Source organism: Siniperca chuatsi, linkage group LG9, assembly GCF_020085105.1.
Source record: "Siniperca chuatsi isolate FFG_IHB_CAS linkage group LG9, ASM2008510v1, whole genome shotgun sequence".
NCBI classification, from domain to species: domain Eukaryota; kingdom Metazoa; phylum Chordata; class Actinopteri; order Centrarchiformes; family Sinipercidae; genus Siniperca; species Siniperca chuatsi.
The window spans coordinates 22,328,229-22,353,543 of NC_058050.1; the positions used below are offsets into that span (position 1 = coordinate 22,328,229).

Here is a 25,315-nt window from a genome sequence, read left to right on the forward strand (position 1 = left end):
GTCAATTATGGATGTGCACTACTGAAATGTTCATGTGATAGAGGGTAATAGTAGAGAACATGTTTTATTACTTAATTGAGCAGAGTTCCAGCAGGCCTTGTAAATGAGGAGTGACAGTAGGCGTTATCGCAGCGCGCCCAGGGTAATTATGTTCAGCTAAGTCTGGCTCGGAGGAGGTGAGACTCTTGCAGTGGTTATAAACAGCAGAGTTAGTCGAACACACATGCATAGAAGCTGTTTAATTCCAAGGCAAAGAGCTCAGTATGTGTGCAGTGGGAAGAATGTCATTTATTGCACTGAATGTTTATCAATCAAAGGCTGACACTCGCTCAAACAGGTTTGCGAGCCACAATTAGCACATGTAACGACTTTGCAATCAAAAACAAAAACAAGCGTATTTGAGGCACTCAGTCCTGGTGAGAGGTGTAATCATGTTCAGGGCAATTACACAGGTTTGTTGTTCTCTACAGCCATGTTATGTACCTGTGGGATGCTGATTGACTCAACAATCTAATTAGGTTTTGTTATGTAGGCTCCACAACATGTTACAATTGGCAGCGAGGCCCGTATGGTACACAGGGCAACAAGGTTATATTCTTTAAGCATCATGCACGAGTAGCCACCCTCAACATCATTGTGTCTTGTTGTTTTTTAACCTGAGACCTTTAAGTAACCTTATGAAAACGGCACCTTCCACAGTGAAAGAAATGTTGTCTTAAAATTGACTCACATTTGGATGATGCCGCTGCTACATCACTCTTACAGTAAATTACCATCATTTCTATACATATAGCATAAGAAACTTTTGTTTTACTTGCCAGCTAACATAACACAGTTGTTCCTTCTAAAGACAGTTCATATAAACTATTACATTTGCTGTCTGATAGCATTTACTAAGAAATAAAATAAAAAAGATAATAATAGTAATAATAATAATAACAGGGCTGCAACTAACAGTTACTTTCTTGATTAGTTGATTAATTGTCTATAAAATGGCTGGAAAATAGTGAAAATTGCCAGCTACATTTTGTCAGAGGGGCCAACTTCAAATGGCTTGTTTCATAGAGCCAACAGTCCAAAACAGTCCTAAGCTATTAAATTTATTATCATATATGATACATTTGAGAAGCTGAAACCAACACATTTTTGCATGAAAAATAGCTGAAACAATTAATCGATTGTCAAAATAGTTGCAGATTATCTCTTGACCCACAAATCAAAGTAGTGAAAAAAAACAAAAACAAAGAACAAACTAAAAACACCACAAGTGTGACCACTTGCCACCACAGAATAATTTTATTTATATATTTATTTTTTTACAGATTATCACGTAAATGATCATTTGAAAGGGCAGTCAACAAAAAAGGGAAATGATCCCGGTAAAGTTTCACATCATCTGCACGGCTGTGTTGAAAATTGCCCTTCCGTGATGTGAAATATTTGACGAATAAGAAAGATAAAGACCTGGAAGACGAACAGTGTATGATGGAGAATCGCAGATGTTATGGGGAGGGGAAGTCGCTGGCCGTGTGACACGTTATCTATGAAAATGGATAAAGCGAGAGGAACAGAGGATCAACACAGTTAGGGCAAAGTCTCCATAGACTAATTATTCCTGTGACAAAGTGGAAACTGTGCCACCATTGTCCCCACTTCACCCAATCACACATGTAGCGCTAAACTGAAAAAGAAACTCTTTCTTCTCTGATACATTTTTTTCTATATAACTCTAGGTGAAAGCAAAGGAGAGGCTCTGATTAAGGCGGCGTATAGTGAAGAGAATCTACGGTGTCACCCACCTTTGGGGCCCTCCTTAAGTGGCCTTAAATAAGATAATAAGGGCGATGGGCAGAAAAGAGAGGACTTTGTCTGCTGGCATTAGTGCGATGGCCATGTTAGCGGTGATATCTTTGAGGGGGGATAGTGTGCCAGTAATGAGACAGGGTTGCCTTCCCTTGCCGGCCTAATTAATCCTACATTTTCATAGCGTATAATCACTGCCCACAGTGCAGCCTTCTACTGGCCAGAGAAGAGAGATGTCGGAGCAGTCTCTATCTGTTGCCCTATCTTTCTCTCTTCCTGCTCTATCTTTCCCTCTCCTCCTTCCTTCCCTGTGCAATTTATTACACTGGTATCCAGAGTGAAGTGAAACCTCCCAGTATGGACCTATCTGTCATCTCTACATTATCAGGAAAACACACTGCCTACCATATTGTGCTACAAGGGACTCCGGCAAATTACTATTTTTATGGGACATGATAAAGGAAATGCTGCCTTATGTTCAAATATTTTACTGTCTTAGAGGAAATGGGAAGGATTGAGTGTTTTAGATCGCTGTGTATGTGTGTTTTGATCTCTGTGTTTGTGGCAGCCAGTACTGTTACAGCTGATGGATAATGCAATAGTTGGTTACGGTCTCATAAAAATGTGCTTCTAAAGGGTTAAAATGCAATAAAGTTTTTAAATGTTATACACTGCCATGTAATGTACTAATTCTGTCATACTGATATAATAATATTTGGAAAATAATCACCTTAAAATTGTACTCTAATTGTGTTTTACAAGACTGGGAAAAAAGATGAAATCATTCTGAAATTTTTTGATTATTTTATGAATTAGGTCCTTTTTTTTGAAATTGTGCTCTTGTGGGAGCTCAAAAGCTGTGAAAAATGTACTTATTCTGTCTTTAAGACACTTAAAGCATCTACGTATATACACTCGTCAAAGACAGTAGTATGTGACAGGGATTGTTTTTATTTCTGCAATAGCCCCTGGACTGGAAATGAATTGAGGACTGCAGTGTCTCGCTGTTCAGCAGCATTGAAGCCATGTTGCAGAACGATCCCTGAGATGATAAAGAGAGGAAAGTGAAAAGTCACATCCTGTCACATCTCATGATCTCCAGGCTGAAATGTGAGGCCTGCAGGGCCTTGAGGGTGACATCCTCCATATACCAACACACCACAACGCAGTGAATGAAGGAGGTGGAGAAAAAGAGGGGGTGGATAGTATAGAGGGGAGAGAGAAAGAGAGAGAGGAGAGGGGTGGAGCATATGGAGGAAAACAGAGTGGAGGATTTAATGGTAAATAAACCTGTGTAGAAGCAGCTGATCCTGTTCCTCCCTAGCTCTCTGAAATCCTACTTTCCTCTCTCTCTGCCTCTATTTCTATCTCTCTCTCTCAATCGCTGTCGGTGTGAGACAGATACCCCAGCCTCAAAGTGACAGGCCCTCAAACGACTTGGCGAGGAAACCAAGCATTAATTAAGTCATTGCCGGACTGTAATTTCCTTGAGAAGTGAAAAAATGCACGAGAAAAGGTTACTGAGACCTTTTCTGTGTCAAAATTACCATTCGTCATGAATATTAATGCACCTAATGAAGACAACCTTTGCTTCATCAAGAATGTTCTGGAGCAGGGTGCCACGCTGATAGACTCTCCCTGAGTGTTTTTCTCCTTCAGTCAGGAGGGGAAACTGGCACATACACACACACACACACACAGAGTAATGCACACACACAAACTGAGGTTTACCAATCTGAGTCACCTGCATGCATCTTTTTCTTTTTGTGGAGCAACACATCCTTTCAAATGCAAGGTGCCATATTTGACCAGACATGCTATTTAGGAAAGAAAGCAGTGCAAAGCCTAAAGCAATACTTTAAGTCATGCCATAGGTGATCTATGGTAAAATGCAATTTTTTGTGTTTTATTATGTTATTATTATTTAATGTTTATGACTTTACAATGATTTTATAATAGCCTGCATGTGTTTTGGTCATTTTGTTTAAGTCTGTTGCGTTCACAATGGGTTAGGCTGGACATAAAACTAGTTTAAAACACGAGTTTGCTTGTGGACAAATTCTCAAACAGTTCTCAAAAACAGTTTTTGTATGACCCATCTCTTTAGTAGGACGTAGTACCAATTCTAACTGTTCATAGCGAGGTGCGAAGTTTAGTAGAACGTAACTGGGATGTTGTTTCTGGAAACAGATACTGTTGAATTAAATGCAAGTTTTAAAGCGGCACACCACAGATTTTACACGTTCAGGTTCAAGTTCAGGTTACTCATCACAAGGAGTCCTACTCAGCCTGTATAATGTCTTCTGTGGCTCTGGAGGGAGCTTTCCCAGGTTTAAAAAAAAAAACCCTAAAATCTAATTAAAGACACTGTCCAGTTGCATTATGGGAATTGTTGACTCCAGCACTGTGTGAATTTTTTTAAAAATCAGTCTCTTGTGAGACCTCCAACTTTACGGAAATGCAATACTAAATTGCTGGAGTACCCCTATGAGCAAAAAAATAAATAAATTCCTTTCATCTCCATGTATTGGAATGGCAGCAGATTTCTCATAGACAGATATATCAAAATCTCAGCAAATAAGATAACACTAGGGGTAAGGGACAAAATCTTTTTTTGTCATTTGAGTGAACTGACCCTTTATGGAAAATGTAAATGCCACTGTTATTTTAAACAAGTGACAGCTCTGGTCTAAGAAGGTGTTGTTTTCTTCCATGCTATTTGTCATTTCAACAGCAGCCTGTACTCTATACTTATACAGATTATTAAAGTAGTAGCTTGTGATGTTCTTTCTTTTTTTGTTTTTAGCCAAGGTAGCAGCTTGGCTCTATGGGTGGCGATGTCAGTTGGTTGGTTGGTCAACCGCTTTGGTGTAAACTGAAATATCTCAACAACTATCAGGTGGATTGCCATGAAATTTTGGGTAACACTTTATAATACAGCCCGTGATTGACAGTGTAATTTTGTTGCATGAATCAGGTACTAATAAAATACTAACTGGTTTGTACTGGTGCAGCTGGTACAGTGGAAGAAAACACAAGACTAGGGTGAACAAGGGAGTAACAAATGGGCATTTAGAGGAAAGGAGAAATAAATTATACTCTTGACTCTCTGTATTTTTGTAAATACTGCGTACCTATGGGCTACAGTACTGGAAAACAAAACTGAAGTTGGAAAGAGGTGTTAGCCTTGTCGTTACTGTGTAACTAAAGAGTAAAAAGGGGAGAACAGTCAACACTTGATATCATAGCCCGCATACCTTATTTGTGGGCTATATTATAAAGTGTTACCAAAATTTGTGCAGACATTCATGGTCCCCAGAGGTTAAAGCCTACTGACATTGGTGATCCCCTGAAATTTTATCCAGCGTGACCAATGAGGTTGACATATTTGGTTTTTAGCAAAATATCTTGAAAAGTATTGGGTGGATTACCATTACATTTAATACAGACACTCATGTACCCCTCAGGATGAATTCTAATAATGCTGGTGATCCCCTCACTTTCCATCTGGCACCACCATCATGTCAACATTTTAATTTGTCCAATACTTTGGTTTATGACCAAAAGACCTGCAAAACTAATAATATTCCCATCAGCCTCAGCTGTACTTTGTGTTTAGTGCTAATTAGCAAATGCACTAGCATGCTAACACTAAGATGGTGATCATGGTAAACATTATAGCCTTCCTGCTAAACATCAGCAGTAAACATAGTCATTTTGAGCATGTTAGCATGCTGAAGTTAGCATTTAGCTCTTCTTGTCTCTCTCATTGGTGCTCAATACATTATTGCTGGTGCTCTTCTTTTTATTCATAGCTCACCAGAAATATAAATGACATTGCTTCCTGTACACCACAGGCTTTGTCCCAGAGAAAATCTACAAGATGTTGAGTTTTTACAAAAGCGAATATAAAAGCTTTTATATATTGGGTATCTTTATACCAGGAACATAGAGTAAAGGAGATGTTTTAATACAAAATGAAAAGATTTATCTGATTCTTCCTTCACCTGAAATAAGCAGGCAGGAAACAATGAAATTATCCTTTAAAGTGCCATTCCTACATACACACATGCTGTAATCGCCACTACTCAGCCGCCATCTTTGCCCTCCTTACTCCTCAACGTCTCTCTCTCCCCTTGACACATACCTCTCATTAATTCAGACCTGTCACATTGACGCACACAATTACACACACACACACACATACACACATTCGTGGCAGAGGGTGACATCTCAGTGAGTGACAGCAGCTCTGTCTGTCTGCTACAGGAAGATCTTCTGCTGCCAACAGTTTTGTAAAGTAACCCTTGACTGTCACTGCGAGAGCGGGAAGGGTCATCTATTCATATGTCTGCCTCCTCAAACTGTAAATAGCTTTCAGTGATGTCTTCCCTCATCCATTATTAACTGCTTTTGAATTAATGACAGTCTTTTATTTTGCACACGTAACTCTGGTGTGGTTGTTTGGCATTGACTTATCTATCCAGTAGCAATCCCACCCCATCCTGATGATTTGAAAATGTTTAAGGAAAAATTTTAGAATTCGCTCATCCTAGAATACCTCATTTTGTTGGGAACTTAATCCTTTTAACTTCAACCTGATTTGTCCCTGAAGGCTCAGAGAAAAGGTGTGAACTTGTTGCACTCAATGATGCCATATCAAACAAAGCAGGGACATGGAAAAATATCTTGCCTAAACTATGTCCAACATAAAATAAACACATTGCTGTCCTACAGATGTCTTTAGCGCAGTTTAACTGTATGTTGTGATCCAGAAACCCAACTAGATAGTTACTTCTCTTTACCTGATTAGTTTGCCTTTAACGATGCATGATGGCTCTCATCTCTTATTGGAATTGTCATTATTGACATGACATTATTCACAACCTGTAATAAAGCCCTCTAAAACTGCACCACGTTCTTTCTCATCACCCTAAAGATGACTAGAGTTGTGTCATCATCAAACTTGATCAAGTGCCTGTTTGGGGAATGTAGTGCAGCTGATTAGTGTAATAACTAACAACAGTAGTTTGGACAAACACAGTCATGATGGACAGCCATTTTGGTGTTTTATTAAACAGAAAAGAAATTTGGATAGCATTGTCTACCTGTTTATAGGCTGATAAGCAAAGCCCGGGGACCTACAATAGTGGTCTTTGGTAATAATGCTGTATTACCAAAATGGCAATACAGTGGCTATTAACAAGGCCAGAGGGGCCACTTGGCAAGAATTACCCATTTAATGAGTAAATGGATGGAACGTGCTGGAATGTATTCTTGGTTGAAGCCAAAAAAAAAAAAAAATGACAACACTTACAATGACTGGGGAAAAAAATGTATGATAAGCAGATTTGTAAGTATAACCTTGTTGGCTGTCTGTAAATCTGAGTGGGCCAACGGGCATCAGACGTTTTCGGTCATTGACCTTCATCCTGACCTGGATTGAACGCAGATTGGACACTGCTTAGTTTTGATGAACAATTGTCTGTATTAGGGATTAAAACTTAATTCAGTGATATTGACATTATTTGGAACTGATGTGGGCTAATGTAATTTTGTAATTCTCTGGTTTAGCAGTTATGTATATGGATCCACAGCTGCAGATTGGAGGTAATGACCAAAGATTAACCTGTGAAAGCAGTCTCAAATGAATGGGTCAAACACTGGTTGAATGGTCATTTAACAGGCTCACATCACATTCGAGTCCCCTGTATTAAAGCAGTTTTAAAGTGTTTGACCCACCACAATTTTATTTGGTCTAAGGCTACATCCACACTGCTACGTTTCTGTTTTAAAACGCATACGTTTTGCTACGTTTACATCTAGCATCCACACTACTCTGGCGTTTTCGAGCCCCTAAAACGGATACCTTTGGAAACGCTGCTGGCCCCATTTTTGTTTGAGAACTCCGGGGTTGTGTTTTAGTCTGGTAGGGCAAAAACGGTGGCTTTTTGACACCTGCTCCTTGATTGGGTCTCATCAGTAACAACGTCTCTTTCCCTGATTCGTCATGTCCCTATCACACAACCTTTTTCCGTAAGAAAACAAACACAAAGCATGGCAAATTCCACATGGATAACGAACTGGTGTTGCTAACCTTGTTATCAATGCTAGCAGCTGTTGTGCAGTTAAATTCAGCATTTTATAATGCTACTACTGTCCGCATGAATAGGAGGCAAGCTTTTATTTGAGCGATTTGTGACAATTCCCAAGTTAAGCGGTATTATCAGCCCTTCATGGAATGGCGGTTTTGGGTGAAGAACTAGTGCCTGGTGGGATAATTGCATTAATGAAGTTGTGGTTCTTGGGGAATGGCGAGAAAACTTTCGAATGTCCAGATGTGGAGGGAGCAACAACAAAAACTAGCATGCATGGATGTATTTACAAAGGCATCCTGCACGTTGTATTACCTGAGTGACGAGAGAAGACTCCAGAAAACCGATAATGTTAATGCGTTCCACTATCCCATGGACTATCCTGACAAGTTGTTTCAGTCATCATCCGACAAGTCTGTAAGACCATCACCATCTTCCTGGATCCAGACTACATCAAAACACAGAGTACAGAACTCAAAGTAAAGGATCTTGTCGTCAACTTCTAGCAAACACATGGTAAAGTTATACCACAATGCTAATCCACAGACTACAGCAACAGAAACGGGAAACATTCTTTGAATGTACAAGGTTGTGACTACAAGTACTGTTTCATGGACGTTGTTGTCTACAATGGATTCGTTTTGATGAATCAATGTTTAAACGTTTGCTAGTAACTTAGCTTAGCCTGCTGCTAGTGTGTTCAGCCATTTTGCAGGTGTTATTTAGCATCAGCCTTCTGCTGTAAAGCAAATACAATTCAAATGCAGTTTAAAGAATAACCCAAGTAAAAGAGTACATGTGTAACGCTAACTCGGAGTATGTGTTGTGATAATGTGGAGTATTTGAGTTTGTACATTCATGGAATACTGTCTATATTTAGAAAGACACAACAATACTAAAACAGCATTATCCAGGGGGATTTTGTGAAGAGCAGTCACATTTCCCTGCCTTATTATTTTTGTCGTGTTCCTGTACGCGCATGCCCAGTGTACGTGAGTGGTTATGTTATATGCGTTTCAGGCGTGTTAGTATGGTCGGAGATTACTTCTGAAACTGAGCAGAAAAGCTCGTCTGGACGGAGATCCAATAGTAGTTTGGATGCAGCCTAATTGGGTCAATTGTAGGTAAAACCTTTTCCACAATATTGACCCCTGCTCCCTCTGACCCAGACACAAAAAAGATTCCTGGTGAAAGCTGCATGTGTAAAACAAATATTCAACTATCGACATTGTATTTTCAATGTCACATTGTAAATCAAGAGGATAACAGGCCAAAGAGAAAAAAAAACCCTACCACCAAACAACACGAAGCACCCACAAGTGCAAGGTACACTGCCAATTATTTTCAGATGTTTTTGGCTAGATTTGTTTCTTTAAGGATCTCTCTTTAGTTTTTTGACCTGTGTGTTCATGATGTGGATTTGGACTGAGTTCAAATTTTACTACTAGGACTATGGAGGATCTCTGGCATCCCCTAGGTGAGAGGAATAAAACTGTGATTTGTAGTCAGAAGTTCTGCCAAGGAAGCCCATAGCTTGAGGGCTCAGAGACGAACAAGACCGACAAGAACATACAGTAAACTGGTCCACCAAACGTCAGAAACACAGTTTTTTTTCATCATTTGATCTGTTCCGCATCAGTCTAAGAAAAAAAAAAATAATTGGCTGTTTAGAGGCACAAAAAGAAAGTTTGCCTTTGTTCTGAATCTGCATAAGAGTCACCACCATACATTATCATGAATAATACATCCATATCTCCTCCATAGCCACGGGTGGTAGGGATTAGATAAAACGCCATAAATAAGCTTCAAAGCCTGCTGTATGCCGTTTTGTTACACCTCGCCATAGAGGCCTTTCCTTTAATCACAAACTTAGCCTTAGCTGGTGGGGCCCTTTTGTTGCGATTGTGCTGGTGTCGCTATTAGTGTGGGGCGGCCCCGTCTGTACACACGTATTCATTTACCTAATTAACACGGAAGTCACACTGGGAGTCAAATGAAAGCTACCGTAGCGGAGTCACAGAGAACAAAGCCTGGCGAAGAAACCAGCTTCCTACTGTTGCCCGCCACCAGAATCACTGAAAAAAAAAAGGAAAGACACCCGGACCGGCCTTTAGTTAACTGTTGTGGTTTATCTAAAGATATAGATGATGCACTGACACCATTCACTTAAAAAGAAGTTCTCCCTTGTCTGTTTGTCTGTCCATTGCTTCTTATGCAAATTATATATTGTATTAGAAAAGGATGAAATTTGTTTGTTGTTTTTTGTTGATTTTGTTGATACCAATGGAAATGATACATGCCAACAGTTTCTCTACTAACTGTGTAGGCTATTACCTTTTAGCAAATATATCAGAAAACGTGCTCAATGTTCATCAATCCTGGAGATACAGCATGTTTCCTGCGTGTAATTTTGTTATAGCTCTGTTCTACATTCAAGAAGTGTATACAGATACTTCAACGTAGTAGAAACACATAATTAACACTTTATTTTTGGTGATATTTCTAAAGTTTACATAAAATTTGTTTGACAGTTGGATGGAAACAGCTTTAGTCTCTATCTGTCTTTATATCTCTCTGTTCTTTGTCTTTTTCCCTCTGAGGTGCAGAACTCAATAAATTTAAAGAGTTGGATGTCTTTAAGGACTGATTATCTTTAATTAACACAGTAAGATAGATGCTCATTTTATCTGCCTCTTATCTCTGCCTTGTACTCTGTCAGGTTATTTTCACGGCTTATCACCAACTGCAATGTAATAACATGGACTACCTGATGTGTATTATGTGAAACGTTAAACTGTAATATTGTTTTCCAAAAATGGATTCTAATTAACTTTGTAGGCTTTTCTTTGCAGTTATTTACATAAACTAATTGTTTGTTTTTAAGTTTTGAGGAGGATCCCATACACTGATGTCACAGTGACTGCCAGAGGAGTCCAGAGAAGAAAGACACATGGAAATATTTGACAGGTGGAAAATATAATGATAATAATAATAATAATAATAATACTAATCAGGAAATGAGATGCAAAACAGTGTCATCTAATCAATTGGTTGGTTAGAAACAATAAATCTATAACTCTCCACTGAAACTCTTCTCATTGAAATACTATAATAATAAAAAACATTTCCATGCATAATTCACCCTCTTGACAGACAAGAATATTCTGCAAAACACCAGATTATGTTATGTTATGCCCTAACTTTCCGCATCACTAAAAGTGACATTACTTCCTGTTGGCACTGAACATTAGCATTAGATGTATTGTGAGGTGTGGAATTGTTCAGGATAGATGTAATTCCTAGGGAAAGGGAATACCATGATGAAGTGTAGTATTGTAGTAATTTTACAGTAAGTAATCAAACAAGCTGCATCTCCATCATATCAGGAGTGGACAACACCAACCTGCTGATATTCAAGCATTAATGCACCTCAAGATGTGCTAATATAGGCAAATAATAAATGAGGCAGACTCTTGTACACATTATGGCATTCTCTTTTCTGATTTTCTAACATCACAACCCGTCAACGTCTTGCACCACAGGCACTTGGTGATCTTTCTTTAAACTTTTTTTGGCCTTAGATTCTTACAGTAATGAAAGACTTATACTGGCACTGTCAATGATATGAGCAAACTAATATTGTTACCCAAGAAAATATAGTGAAAGTAAAGGTGGAAAAAAATGTTGAATGTGAAGGTCAGATTTTGCATTTCAGCAATGAAGTAAACTTGTATATTATTTTAGGTCTCACCCCCATCAATACCAACAGAGCCTTCCTTTATTTTGTACTGTAAAAAATGTCTATTACATAACGTATAAAGAGGCGAACATGTGTTGTTTGTGATGCACACACACACAAAACCGCGGAGATTAATTACGAGGGGTTGGATGTTGCATCAGCAGCCAATTATCACCTGAGGAGAGTCGGTTGGCCTCTGTCGGTTAGCAGCTACCCTTCTTTCTTCTCATGCTTCCCCTGAAATCAGCTGCCCATCAGCCACCAGCAAATTGGATAGGAGCCAGGAAACATATTACCACCCAAATACACAGTGACAACAAATCTGGGATCGCAGTAATAAACTCTAATCTATCAAGAAGAATGAGGAATGAAGGATGCAGCTTGGTCAGAGAGCTGCAGCACACTGAGAAGAGAGTGGAGGGACATGAGAGAAATGAGTGATGTGTTTAAACTTCATTCGTCCAGGGAAGTCCACAGTGGTTTGTTGGTGGCTGCTGGGTAGTTCCGTGGGAGCTGCCGGGGGTTCAGTGCCTTATTCAAAAGTACTATCAAAGATTTTCCTAGCTGATGTGGGAATTTGAACCGGACCACAACAGAAAATTGTTGTAAAGATAAAAGAAGTGATGATGCCTGTGGAAGAGGAGAAAGAGAAATGTGAGCAGAGGTGATGGACAGACACGGGGAGAGACAGACAGAGAGTGAAGGGTGGAGGGCATTTCATGAATGATTTCAGTGAACACAGATTCACCTCTCACCAGCAGCCTGACCTCCTCTCACTTGGATGATCCTCGTTGTCATGGAGACTGGCAAAACAAGTGTGACACTTCTCTGCCCCCCCCCCACCCCCCCACCCCCATATCTGAGTGATGAAAATGAATGTGGCCCGAGGATCAACACATAGCCATATTGGCAAAAAATCAATACTTTTTCCCTCTGTCTTGCATCACTCCAGTAAGCTGTAACATATCAATCCATATGTGTGCATGGTCTACACTAATCCTCCCTGTTTGTGTGAGTTGTGTGTGTGTGTGTGTGTGTGTGTGTGTGTGTGTGTGTGTGTGTGTGTGTGTGTGCATGCGAGGGAAGAGAAAAATGTTGCATTGAACAAAAGCTGCCCAGCGTGTTTGAACTGCTCCATTAAAACAATCTTTGTTTTTGATACAGAGAAGGAGAAAAAGAGCAAGCTGACTGAACACAGACTGGATGTCAGTCTAAGATGGAGGGGTTTTTGTTGTTTTGTTTTGCTTTTCTTTAAATTCTGTTTCTCATTACTGCTCGGAGCCTCAAACAGTGAGGGGGGGAAAAACCGAAGCAGAGCAACTGTGCCTGAGCCCAGGGGCCCCCAGGAGCCATGGGGGGTCCCTACTTTGATGGAGGCCTGAGCATCATTAGAACAGATAGCATGATGGGGTCAGAAACACACTGCAACCACTGCAATGCTTCTAGCAGCACTCTCACTGACAAATACAAACACCAAACTATGTTTCCATCCAGCTACTTCTGTGTGACGATGTATCAAAATAGGAAAAATATCACAACAAATATTTTCTAACTTGCTTATGGAAATAATTAAAATAGGTGTAGCTGCCTTCAAATACACTGATAGCATGGTTACGTTTGACTGCACTTAAAGTATGGATTTTTAGATAGATAGATAGATAGGTAGATAGATAGATAGATAGATAGATAGATAGATAGATAGATAGATAGATAGATAGATAGATAGATAGATAGATAGATAGATAGATAGATAGATAGATAGATAGATAGATAGATAGATAGATAGATAGATAGATAACAAAACCAAAGGAACCAAAAGAGCAGGACTTTGGAATATACAGTGATGGGTTAACAGAAAGCAGAGATTAATTATGTAACCCATTGTGGTTCGCTCTGAAAGTTCACTGTTCATGAAAAAATGAATGTGAGCTAGCGCTTCCTTTATGGGCATAATAAAAATTATACTGTTGTACTTAAATTTTTTAATAAAGTGACTGAGAACATTTAGGGAGACTGGCATATGTTAATAAGACTGAGAGGAGCAGGCTGTCCAAACAGCATTGGGGAGGAACAATTGTGCTCTAAACCATCCCTGGTCCTCAAAGGTCAACCATATTTTTATAATAGCAGCCCTATGGCCAAATCTAAATCTGTCCTCAGAATATGGAGGCCGACCAATGAGAAGGTGTGGGAGATAAAGTGTATTACCTGCGCGAGGCATCGTTACGACACTATTTTTATAGGTGAGCGGGATAGAAAGATAGGACTTGTGATACGCTTTATGTTTTACAGGCTGGCTTTAAGTAAATTTCTGTCAAGTGAGGAAGTGCGGAAGCAGTAGTATTTGTTAGCTTCAGTCTTGGTACGTGTATATATGTGAGGACCTGACCGATACATAATTTTACAGGCCGATATAGATATTATGCATTTAAGTGAGACTATATGGAACTTTTGCTGAACAGTGGCCACTGTGGCTACAAGAGACAGTTATGGGATAATGCTAATTGCTTGATTACTAGGCTTCAACAAAATTTTTGCACTTAGCTCAAATGCTAAGCTATTGTTTCATTAGCGCAAGTGGAGAAAAATCATAAAGTCAGCAAAATGACTCCGTAATGTCAGTTACATAACAATATTTACCTAAAGTTGCTTAAACGGTGTGTTTTAATACTTATGAATCAAACTTTTTTTCAACTTCTGTGAGAGAAAGATTGTTTTATTTCTTTTCTCAAAAGTGACATAGTCTCACTTTAAAGCTACAGCTAATCATTTCAAAATTATTTTATTCTACTTGATCCTGTCAAGTAGAGATCCTGCAGACAGACCCAACCAGCTGAACCCTGCAGTACCTGAGATAAGTCTAAATGATGATGAGACATGAGGGCAATACATATGCATACATTACTCCTCTTGGTTCCTTTGTCAGGACCAAATGAATTGAACAATGGTTGTGAAAGTAAATCACGTTCCCTACTGTATGTTAATATTATTATTATTATTAATAATATTATTACTGTGTGATGCTTTGACAAGGCAAAGCATCAGCAAATTATTTCACCACTTTTTCTCAACTATCTGATAAATCAGTAAATATGTAATCCTTCAAACTGCATCATGCACATCACATCAGACGGTATCTGTACATTTTCCCAGTGTATGTGTGGTGTCTGCATGTGTGTGTTTATGTGAGAGTGTAAGTTGGGTGTTGAGTTGATGTCGGGGCTGTAGGGATCTCTGATGTGTTGTCTCTGTGTGTGTGTGTGTGTGTGTGTGTGTGTGTATGTGTGTGTGTGTGTTCCCTGGCGGTGATGAGACCCTGTCTCTGACACGATGCTGCTCTGTTAAGGTCAAGCCCTACAGAATGTCAGGGATGATGACACGCACTGAAAGGTTTCATCTAATCCCTCCATTTCCCCTCTTCCCCTCCGTCCCTCCAATCTCTCTCCCCCACCTCTGTCTCCGGCCCGCTCACTCACAAGTCAAGACAGACATATAACGGCCTTCACCTAGAGTCTGAATCAAGACTTTGTGAGTGTGTTTGTCTGCGTGTGTGTGTGTGTGTGTGTGTGTGTGTGTGTGTGTTTGTGTGTGTAAATAGCGTCAAGCCATGCCATCCCACTAGTAAGGCCAATTCAGAAATGCCTGAGGGCACTGTCTCTGTGTCTGCATGGTTGGCCTGGTCTTTACAACCCATTGTCAAACAGCTTTGCTTCAGTCTACAATGGCTGCACATTTACTGATACTTAGGTTATACTTGGTTGCTTTAATATAGTGGGACTTACAGTGAATGCAACAGTAGAATAACGAGCAATTATGAAGATTCCCAGCATGCATGTAGTATATAATGACGTGCAAGAGATCTTTATTGCACCATTCTACAGATTACAACGGCTTTGAAAACTATTTTTAAATGACATCAGAAATATATTTAAGTCCTGATTTCAACTTTTATATTCATATAAGTTGGCATCACCAAGTTTTGTCAAAATCTTTGCCTTTACATTTAAGGCATCTAGCTGATGTTTTCATCACTGCAACAGCAGAATGAGCTTGGGCTAGGACTTGAGTGCAGTTCTTGTGCAAAGTGCAGGAATAAGAGCTCTGCAGGAAGGCATGAGGAATCCTATGTATATATCTGATCCCTTCAGATCTGTTTGACTTAACTAAGTTTAATTCCTCTTCTTTTCACCTTTACAAAGAACACCTCTTGACAGTCTTTGGTTGCATGTGAAAGCAAATTTAATTCTGTTATTTCTAAACAGCGTCAAATGAATTCAATTAAGCTGCCATGAAAAAGAATGTTATTTACACCGTATGAGATTACCTGGACTTAATTTCCTGGGGTTTTAAATAATTGACAAACAGCATGTGCGTACTTAACTAAGCCTCATATTATGCGCACAGTTGAACATGTCATCAGTTAATCTTAATGCTTTTTACTCCTACATTTTCCCTCATTTTTCCCTCTTTCCCTCGCTCGGCTGCTCCATAGTTAACACTTAAATTAGCAGTCATCCAGTGATCAAACAACAACCCTTCTCCATCTAGCCGACTGAATGACGGCAGAGGTCTCCTCAGCTTCTGGTGAGATGCCTAGTTTGTACAGATGAGCACAGAAGCCCTGCTAATTGTGATATTACAATTTCAGTAAACTATTTTGTGAAAGCACTATTGTCTGGATTTGTTTTTAACCCTGGTAAGCAAAGAAACAATGCTGGATTCAAGATGCCTGGCTTCCCCTGCACCTTGTCTAGCTGTCATTTATCCTCTCACCTCTGTGGATTGGGTCTGGATCAGTGGAGGAATGGCAGAGATGGAGAGAGCAGAGGGAAGGGGGGGGAATGAAGGATTATATAAAGAAGAAGCAGCACTTGACGGTAACTGGTTGAGATTAGCGCCTTAGGGGTACAGCAGTGGCTGTGATTTTGATACTGCGCCCCCAGCTAAACGCTGAAGGCCGCCTTGCCTAGAGGAGTCTGCCTTCACCCACAGGCAGTCAAAGATTGTTTTCTTACCAGCATCTCCTCCTCCTCCTCCTCCACCCCACAGACACCTGTCATCTCCAATGTCAAAACTCTGCACAGACAGGAAAAGACAACGCAAAGAATAAACAAAAGAAACATGCTTTTTTAAAGGCACACTCTGCATACAGATGGGGGCGAGGCCCGGGCTTCACCTGCAGCAGCCTGAGCCAAACGTGTTCAAAGTCATGACAAACGGGGCTCTGCTGGCTATTTAGGATGAAGTCTAAATAATAAAACAACTATATTATTCTTGCACAGTCATAAGTGGGGGTTATCAATGCATTCAACCCAACAACATGACTTTTTTACTTGCTACACGTTATATTTCTGATAAAACACAATAAGTACTGGCAAAAAATTAAAAATAGAAGTGTCTTTATATAAATGAAATGGTACAGAAAGGTAATAAAATTCTAAGCAAGGCTGTCATTTCAAATCTTAATCCATGACAACATCCCTGCATCTTTTGAGAAGATCAACACAATCAGAACACAATACTAAGGTGCAAGACTGCAATGCAATTAAATATGGAGAAAATAAGGCTCTGCTAATTTTTGTCCAATCAAGTATTTAAAAATGAAAATGAAAAATGATAAAAGATAACGTTGTTTGCACTGGTGAAGGTGTAGAGAGCTTGGCTTTATCAATCAGTACTTGCACTAGTCCTAGTAAGTGTGCAGTGCCTTATTTTATCCATATTTATCAATATTATATTATAATATCTCAAATTATTCTTAATAAAAACTACCAAACCAAAGATGGCAATTAGTCGGAGGTCTTGAAACAGGCTGTTGTGAATTCTTTTTGTGAGGATTTTTCTTTTACTTTTTCCCTCCATAAAGATGAGAAAAACAACAAGATCTAATTTGAACTCACGCTGGCTTAGGAAAAATGATTTTTATAAAATCAAGTGTGAATGACCTTTGCCGTCTTGAGAACACAGCTACCTGAGTGGTAAGAAACAGTAAACCGATCCTGGTGTGAAGTGGCCCTTGTCGTCCATGAGATGACGTGACACTGGCAGCTCTGTCAGGCGGCGTTGTTGCAGCCAATGGGGGGCAGAGGACACATCGGAGAGTAATGGCTGCTACATGCCATCAGCCTTACAGCGATAAAAACACACCGCCATGTTTCATCTGCTCTGTTTTTCTCTATTTTAATTCCTTCTGTTTGTTTGTTTGTTTGTTTGTCGACCTTGCCATGTCTGCTGACCTTCCTCCATCCAGGACCCTGAAGAGAGGGGAAGGAAAAAAACCCCAACAATGAGCAGGACGCTGACATTTCTGCACAGAGAAACAACAAACAGCACATACAAAATGCCCCCCATGCCCCTCAGACAAATTTACTCAAAAATATGTGTGTGTCTTGAACGTCTGAGGCTGTCCGCTTGCGGCCACCATTGCCAAAGAAGTGTCATGGTGTCGGGACAACTTCAGCGACTGCGGTGCGATGGGTGACCCTCGGCCGGCGGAGGGGGGGCGTTGAATCCTCCACCCACCCTGGATCCTGACAGATGTCATATACCTCCTCCATGGGCACCTTCTGTTTCCTGTTCACCTTTCTCCATCCTGCAGCGTTAGGGCTCCTGTCTCCACCTCGTCAAAAACACACACACACACACACACACACACACACACACACACACACACACACACACACACACACACACACAAAGGGAGAGAGATAGACAGAGAAGGAGAGACATAAACTTGACCGATATAGGTTTTTAAACACCAATACTTTTGGATTGACAGTGCTGATATAGCATTTTCAGTCGATTCTAACAAAATGAATGCAAAGATTGAGCATTTTCTACTTGAATTAAATTCCTGATAGAGCATTTACAGCATCACATTACACTTAAGCCAGCAGTTTTATTAATAAAAGGCCGAAGTCGATCTGATACATCAGTTTATTTCTCATCGTCTGTTTGCAATGACTCTATTTATACCTTTTGTTTAAATACTGCCTGCTTAACATAAAAGGCAAATGTGCATCCCGCGCTCTCTGGCATTCACATCGCCTTCTCAGAGGACGTTTCCTGTTATTTACCAAAGGCTTTTCTCTGAGAACAGTTGGTATTTTAGTCTTAGCACACCCCACTCAAAACCTGTTTGCACAGATCTTCCCAATCATCTTTCAGACCAGAGTTTGACAGAAACACTTCAACAAAATGAGATTCTGCCTCGTTACATTGTCTTATACTGTTACATCAAAAGTGTCACCAGCCCACTCCATGAATAACAAGTCTAACAAACCAAAAAGCCTTATGATATTAGATTTCCATAAACCTTCTGCTGGCTGCCTCCTCATAGGGATTGTGTATCATCCACTCAAAATGCTCTCCTAGATGGAAATGTGCAGACTAAATCTGATCATGGTGCTAGATAATGTTCACTTCTCACTCCTGAAACACAGACTTGGGTAGGAAACGGAGGGGATCCTGTGACTAACCCATCAATCACGCTGACGTTGTGCTCGAGTGATGGATATTCTAATTTCCCTTTTATATACAGGTGCACAGGATGGATGGATGACGATTAATGGACGGGCAAGGCTGTTTCCAGAAAACAAAGAAAGACGCACCAAGGCCCTCGGCGTCACTTTGGAGGGCAGGGAGCTACATTTCCCTGTATTTTGAAGATGATACCTCACATTTGGGACTTGATTTCCCTGTAAACACGTGAAGACAAAGTATACATCCTGGGGTGACAAAGGTGTTGCTAATACAACAATTGTCTTCCCTCCACAGGGACCTACAACTGGTTCTGCAGTCACTTCCACGACAGCCCTCGACACCCTCACCCTCACCTCATTTTCACACAACCTGTTTCTCACATTCTGTCATTGCTATCACCTCCATAATTATTCCTTAACTTTCACCCCACCTCAGACTGCTTAGACCGTAATTTATTTAAAAACATCCTCCTCCTCAGGCCAACTCGGCGTGCTTATTTGTCAAACTCTTCAAAGTCGGAGTTGTGCCAAACATCCTTTTGATGAAATCTTCTGACACATCTGCACTGCAGGCTTGAATCTCTGAAGATGTCTCCTCAAACAATCTCTTATCCTTTCTTTTTAAGCAAAACTTTTTTCTCTCTATGTCAGGCTTTTAAGCAAACACCTCTTTCATATCAGTCCCCCCGTTTAACCGTTTGCGCCATGCTGGAGGTTAAACGGTTTCAACCCACTAATTGGCCAGTCATCTGACATGGAAGCAAATGAACTGATGGGAGTGGGAAAAACACAAATTTGTGTTCACTAAATTGAGTACGAGAAATAAAATGTTCTTAAATAAAATCCTGAATAATCTTTCTTCATGTTTTCAACAAAATCTATTGTTGAAAACTGTTTTATCTCTGGAGCAAAAGGGCTAGAGTCATGTGTGTTTTTACTGCAATAATAGGACAGAAAATGTTGCATTCATTTCAGCATATCAGCTGATTTACTGGGGCTATTTGATACTGACTGCACTCATTTTTGGTGTTTTTGTTGGACATCAATTGCAACTGTTCCCCCTGTGATTTCCAGTGTTTCCCTTCACAGCTGACATTGAACATGGGCATTCATAAACCATCCAGCGCTTGAGACTTTTCATGAGACTTAACAATCCAGTCTGAGATCTCTCTTCCACCTCTGTCCTTCTCCATCTCTCTCTATCTCACTTTATCTCTCGCTCTCCATCCCTCCCTCCCTGTCCGAAGCTGTCCTCCCAGCCATCTGTCATGTGATGTTTATGGGCCCTTTTGCTTTTGTGTCCTGATGACCACTGTCACAGAGAGCTACCCATTACCGATGCGGCCTGATGAACGATGTTACCCAGACTCATTGCTGACACCCCTGTGTCCTTGGCCGCAGAGACGCTGCCTCGATAGCCAGCTCAGGCCAGTAAAGAATGAGCACAGGGGGGACCTGGGGGAGCTGGACTGAGGACCTGTCCATCATCCTGCCGACAGGATGCTCATATTTCCCCCCACTCCCACCCCTGTCTTCCCTCTCCTCTTTATCCAGCCAATGGAAATATGGGGCTGGTCAGCATGGCAATGGCAATGATGTTGTCATTAATCCTGAGGTAGTGAATAGTGCCCTTGCCTTTCACCCGAATATATATCTACATCATAACAGACACAGTAAGGGACCCTCACACCCCTCAAGAGGCCACAGAAGGTGCCCTAAAGGGTTAATGTAGGTAGAAAAAGATGATGAATTTTGTTGAGCGTGATTTTATCTGTCAAATAGAAATCGTGCTTGTTTTGATCTTTTATTCAATACGCAGGTAGTGCAGCAAGCTAGAATAAAGTTTTATCATACTGTGTTGATAGTGGTAAATATAAGCTGTTCTAATGTGAATTGTTGTTACCATGCTGTTTTTAAAATTCTGTGCTTATTTGGGTTGAACGTGGCCACATCTACCTGCAAATGATCATCTGTCAAATATTGGCTGGGTTTCAATGGTTTGATCTATGTGCCTGGATGTTTTCTACTACAGCAAATACTGATTCAGTGTTTTTTTAGGTCAAAAGGTGTCTAGATGTCTAGGTTAAAACCAGGCTAAATTTGGTTAATAAGTCAGAGATGTCTAGGTCACATACAAACATTGTTTTAATAGCATCTAAATGACTATTTTTCTATTTTTTTCCAAGTTTGAAATATACTGATACAAATGCTGTTGAAACAACTGTAATATGCAACCAAGACCAGTGGTTCCCAACCCAGGAAAAATCTGAGGGCTCGTGAGATTATTTACAAGACCTTCAAACTCAAGGTCCACTTACTGTTTTTTCCAGAGCTTTAAACCACACCTCACAGTCTTCCTCAGCAGATATTATATTTTTTTCTGACTTTCCTCTAATCTTTGCTTTGAATTGTAAAATAATGGATAATTTCATCACTTCAGGCCTCTAAAGATTATTTAAATGAAACAGTCTCAACAGGGAACATCAGTTTTGGTTGAACTGCTCAGACATTGAGAGAAGACATTGCTTCATTTTAAAGGGCCACACGTCAAAAAGGTTAGGAACCTCTGACATAGAAGTCTAAAAAACTTTTAGTTTTCAACCAAATTTAGCCTGCTGCCTTTAACCTACACCTGTAGACTGAGTCACAACCATATATCATAAAGAACAACCTTTTTAAATTCTATTGGTTTGGACTGAGGTTAGATGGCTAATACGGAACAAAACAGGCGTTTCTAGCAGAGCAAAACAACAGAAAAGATAATCCTCTCACAATAGTGTAACATAATGTGAACAATATGTTGGACAAAATAAAAATCTCATTTAATCAGTGAGGCCTTCTCTCCACTTGAGTCACCCTCCCTCCCTCCCTCTCTGTCTCTTTCCAACTCTCTATGAGCGTCTTTACTGGCCGGTGAAGCCGCTGATGAATTCTTAAGCAGATCACACTGATAATTGTATTTCATAACTGTCAGTTGTGCGAAGACTGCCAGTGTGCCCAGGAGCTATTTGTGTCTCAGTATGTCCTCCACACACCTTCCTCCCCCACTCTGTCCCACCCCCCAATCACCAGGGATGTGCTTACTGTCTCCGGCCCCGAATTACTCAATCAGGAGGACACATTTACGGATGACACCTTTATTACAATTAATCAGGGGAACTTGATTAAGAAAGTTATTCCTCCCCTTCATTGAGACTTACACAAGTGGTTCTGCTGCATATTGTAATTTATGTCCCACTGAGCTCTCGCGCCGCTGATAGACAGAAAAGCCGACAGATTGCTGGCCATACTGAGACACATGTGGACGTGTGTTTGTGTGTGGGTATGTGCGTGTGTGTGCATGCAACCCCCACGCACATCTACATATCCAGAAACACATGCACAGCCACAAACAAACACATTCCCCTATCATTCTGTCATGCACAAGTCAGGTTTCGCAAAGGGTTTAATAAATGACTTTAATTGGCTGTAGAGATGTGCTCGCTAAAGGAGGCTTGAATATTCCATTTCCCTTTCTTCTTGTCTCTTTCTTTCACTCTCCCTCTCTTTAACACACACACACACACACACACACACACACACACACACACACACACACACGCTCCTGAATGAAGCCATCTCTTTACCTTTACTCACAGTTCCTGGGTCTGCTGTGGCTAATTAGTCGAGTGGGGTTTTAGGTTTGGTAATTAGGCAGAGGTAGGAGTGACGGGGGCTTGGGGAGTTGGGGAGTTGAGGGGGTCTGACTGACTTGTAGAGAAAGAAACTGGACTGTCTGGATCCTGGCAGCACCAAGCAGCCAGCCAGTATCCCTTAGGCGCCTGGAGGTAGACTACCATGGTGATGTCTTTGTTATGTGCCACATGTTCCAGCAAGGGGAACTGTGGAAAAGGAGGGTTCAGTGAAAAAAAAAAGAGAGACCATGTGAGAATTTCACTAACCTGAATGTCAAAGTGCAGCGATGAAAACCAGCTGAAATGGATTGGAAAGCTACAAAAAGTTGTGATTTCAAGAAGTTTGATGTCAAGAGTTGTGCTTTTCTTTTAAACCAGTAATATAAAGGTGAAACAAGGAAGAGAGAAAACATTTTCATTTCAAAGCGAGAGTATATAACCTTTGCAGAACAGCGGCCACTATGGCCACAAGTGTCCATTACGGCATAATGGTAACTGCTAGGACAGTGACACTGTAGCACAAACAGAGAACAGTCATAAAGTCAGAAAACTGACTAAGCAATGTCAGTTATACAGCAATGCCTATCTTTAGTTTGCTAACATTAGCCACAATAAGCTACTGGTCCTACCAGACCAAGTCGGGCCATAGCAACTTTTCATTGGTCAGAGGAAGAATGCATTATTTCATCTTTCAAAAGTTACATAGTCTAACTTTAAGGTACACCGCCACCAGTACCAGAATATTTCAACCAAACCATCAGTTTTGTGGCTTTTCTGAAGAGAACTGTTCATTGGTAATTATAGTTGCATTAACTATAAAATAACCATTCACAAGCCAATAAAATTGTACTCATAAATTAAACCAGCACATTCACCATTTTTCCTGTTTTATGCAATCAATTTGATAATACTTGTTATAATCTATGCTCTGAATTTAAGTCATTCATATTTACATCAGGTTAATAATAATACCTTCCATTACTTCCATGTACATAGCTATTTAAATGTAACTGGTGTGTTTATGACCCCTTCTGAGGAGAAGTACTACAGTAACCCTTGACTAAAATGAGAGAGACACTTAGCATGATGCCTGGAATGAAGAAATGTTTCCGAAGTTTCACCATCACACAAAAGTCTGTGAATGCTTCTCTAGAAGGCCTTCTCTATCTTAAATGTCTTGTTTACGCTCCACAGTTCCAGGTTGCTTCAATACGATGCCAGTTAGCAGCCTCCGACTGCAACACAATCCAATTAAATAAAGAGTGTCGTCTCTCCGGGTTCCTGTGTTCTCTAATTGGGGCTGTGACTGCTCACTAATCAGCGGAGGTACAGGTAGGCCCTGGAGGACGCCGAGACGAGGCCTCTCCTGTTAATTGAAGAGATGCTAAACCTGGCCTCCTCCTCACTGTGCAACATGGATGCACACAGTACTCAAGCATGCTACATTTATCCAAACGTCCATGTGCATCATCACATCTCTCTGTCTGTGAAGCTGGCATGTAAGAGCTTGCTTTTGGATTATAACGCCTGACCAAACAGTGGGGTTTAAAGAGGTGATTATATATATATAAAAATTATATGATATAATTTAACGATTACAGTTTGTTCTGCTGATCAGATAAACTCAATGAATTTCTCAGTGTTGGTTTAATTTCTTCTTTAATTATGACCAAGTCACTTTATGTGTCAACAGTTTTACCTGGCATAAGAGGCTAAAGCTCATGGCTATGTGTGAGTGTCAAGATGTACCACGCCGCTACCTAAGCGAGTCAGAATTTTATACTGAAGCTTTTTATATGACAAAGCAAAGAAAGCCTAACTTAAGAAAAGATGTGACTTCTGAGAGCATTCACTACCCAGTGTTGTTTCTGTCTGAAGATATAGGATGACAATATTTAAAAGTAACAGAACCATTGCACGGCTTTCTAACAAGAAATGTAGTGAATATAAGCAGGCTTGAAAGATTTGGAGGGAAATTTAAGGGAAAAGGGGATAAAATATTTTGAAAGGTGAGAAAAATGTATGGTACTTTTCTAAATTAATCATTTTCTTGTTGTGTTTAGTAACAATTTAAAAAGTGATTCTTTAATATTTTCATAGTTTGTAGTTAATACTCATCACAACAGATCACAACTACCCCTTAGAAAAACACATTGTGTATGTGAAAGATATTATAGGACTTAAAATATTGCTAATCACTGTAACTAAACCTGAAAGGGACCACTGTCTATATCAAAGACTGTCAGTGCTGTTCCGACTTCCTCGACTATGGATTCAAAATGGCCTTGGCCTGGTGTGTTTCTGATTTCCTGCACCGTCTGGTGAAGGTAGCAGCTTTGCATGCTGGGGTCACACCTGTAACGTATTTCACACTGGGTTATATTTTGAGTGGCCACCTGGATGAGGAAATAACATGTTCACAGTGCATGAACATTACAGCCCTCCCTGCCAGGTAGGAACAGGTGTTTGTTTTAGACTACATACAGTACATGAATACAACATGGACCGCTTTATATGGTATCT

The 25,315-nt window shown here is 40.2% G+C and overlaps 1 long non-coding RNA gene across 3 annotated transcripts; it reads right to left on the reverse strand.

The window, feature by feature from the left end:
- Window positions 1-8,395: 8,395 nt before the first annotated feature.
- LOC122881193 lies at window positions 8,396-21,949 on the reverse strand. Of its 3 annotated transcripts, XR_006379123.1 has the most exons (4): window positions 18,008-21,949; window positions 17,609-17,891; window positions 16,653-16,713; window positions 8,396-12,267 (listed from the first exon to the last, which is right to left on the reverse strand). It is a non-coding gene; the product is annotated as an uncharacterized LOC122881193 (long non-coding RNA). The 3 variants fall into 3 exon arrangements; XR_006379121.1 differs by having other exon boundaries at window positions 16,653-17,891; XR_006379122.1 differs by lacking the exon at window positions 8,396-12,267 and having other exon boundaries at window positions 15,483-17,891.
- Between the last annotated feature and the right edge of the window lie 3,366 nt (window positions 21,950-25,315).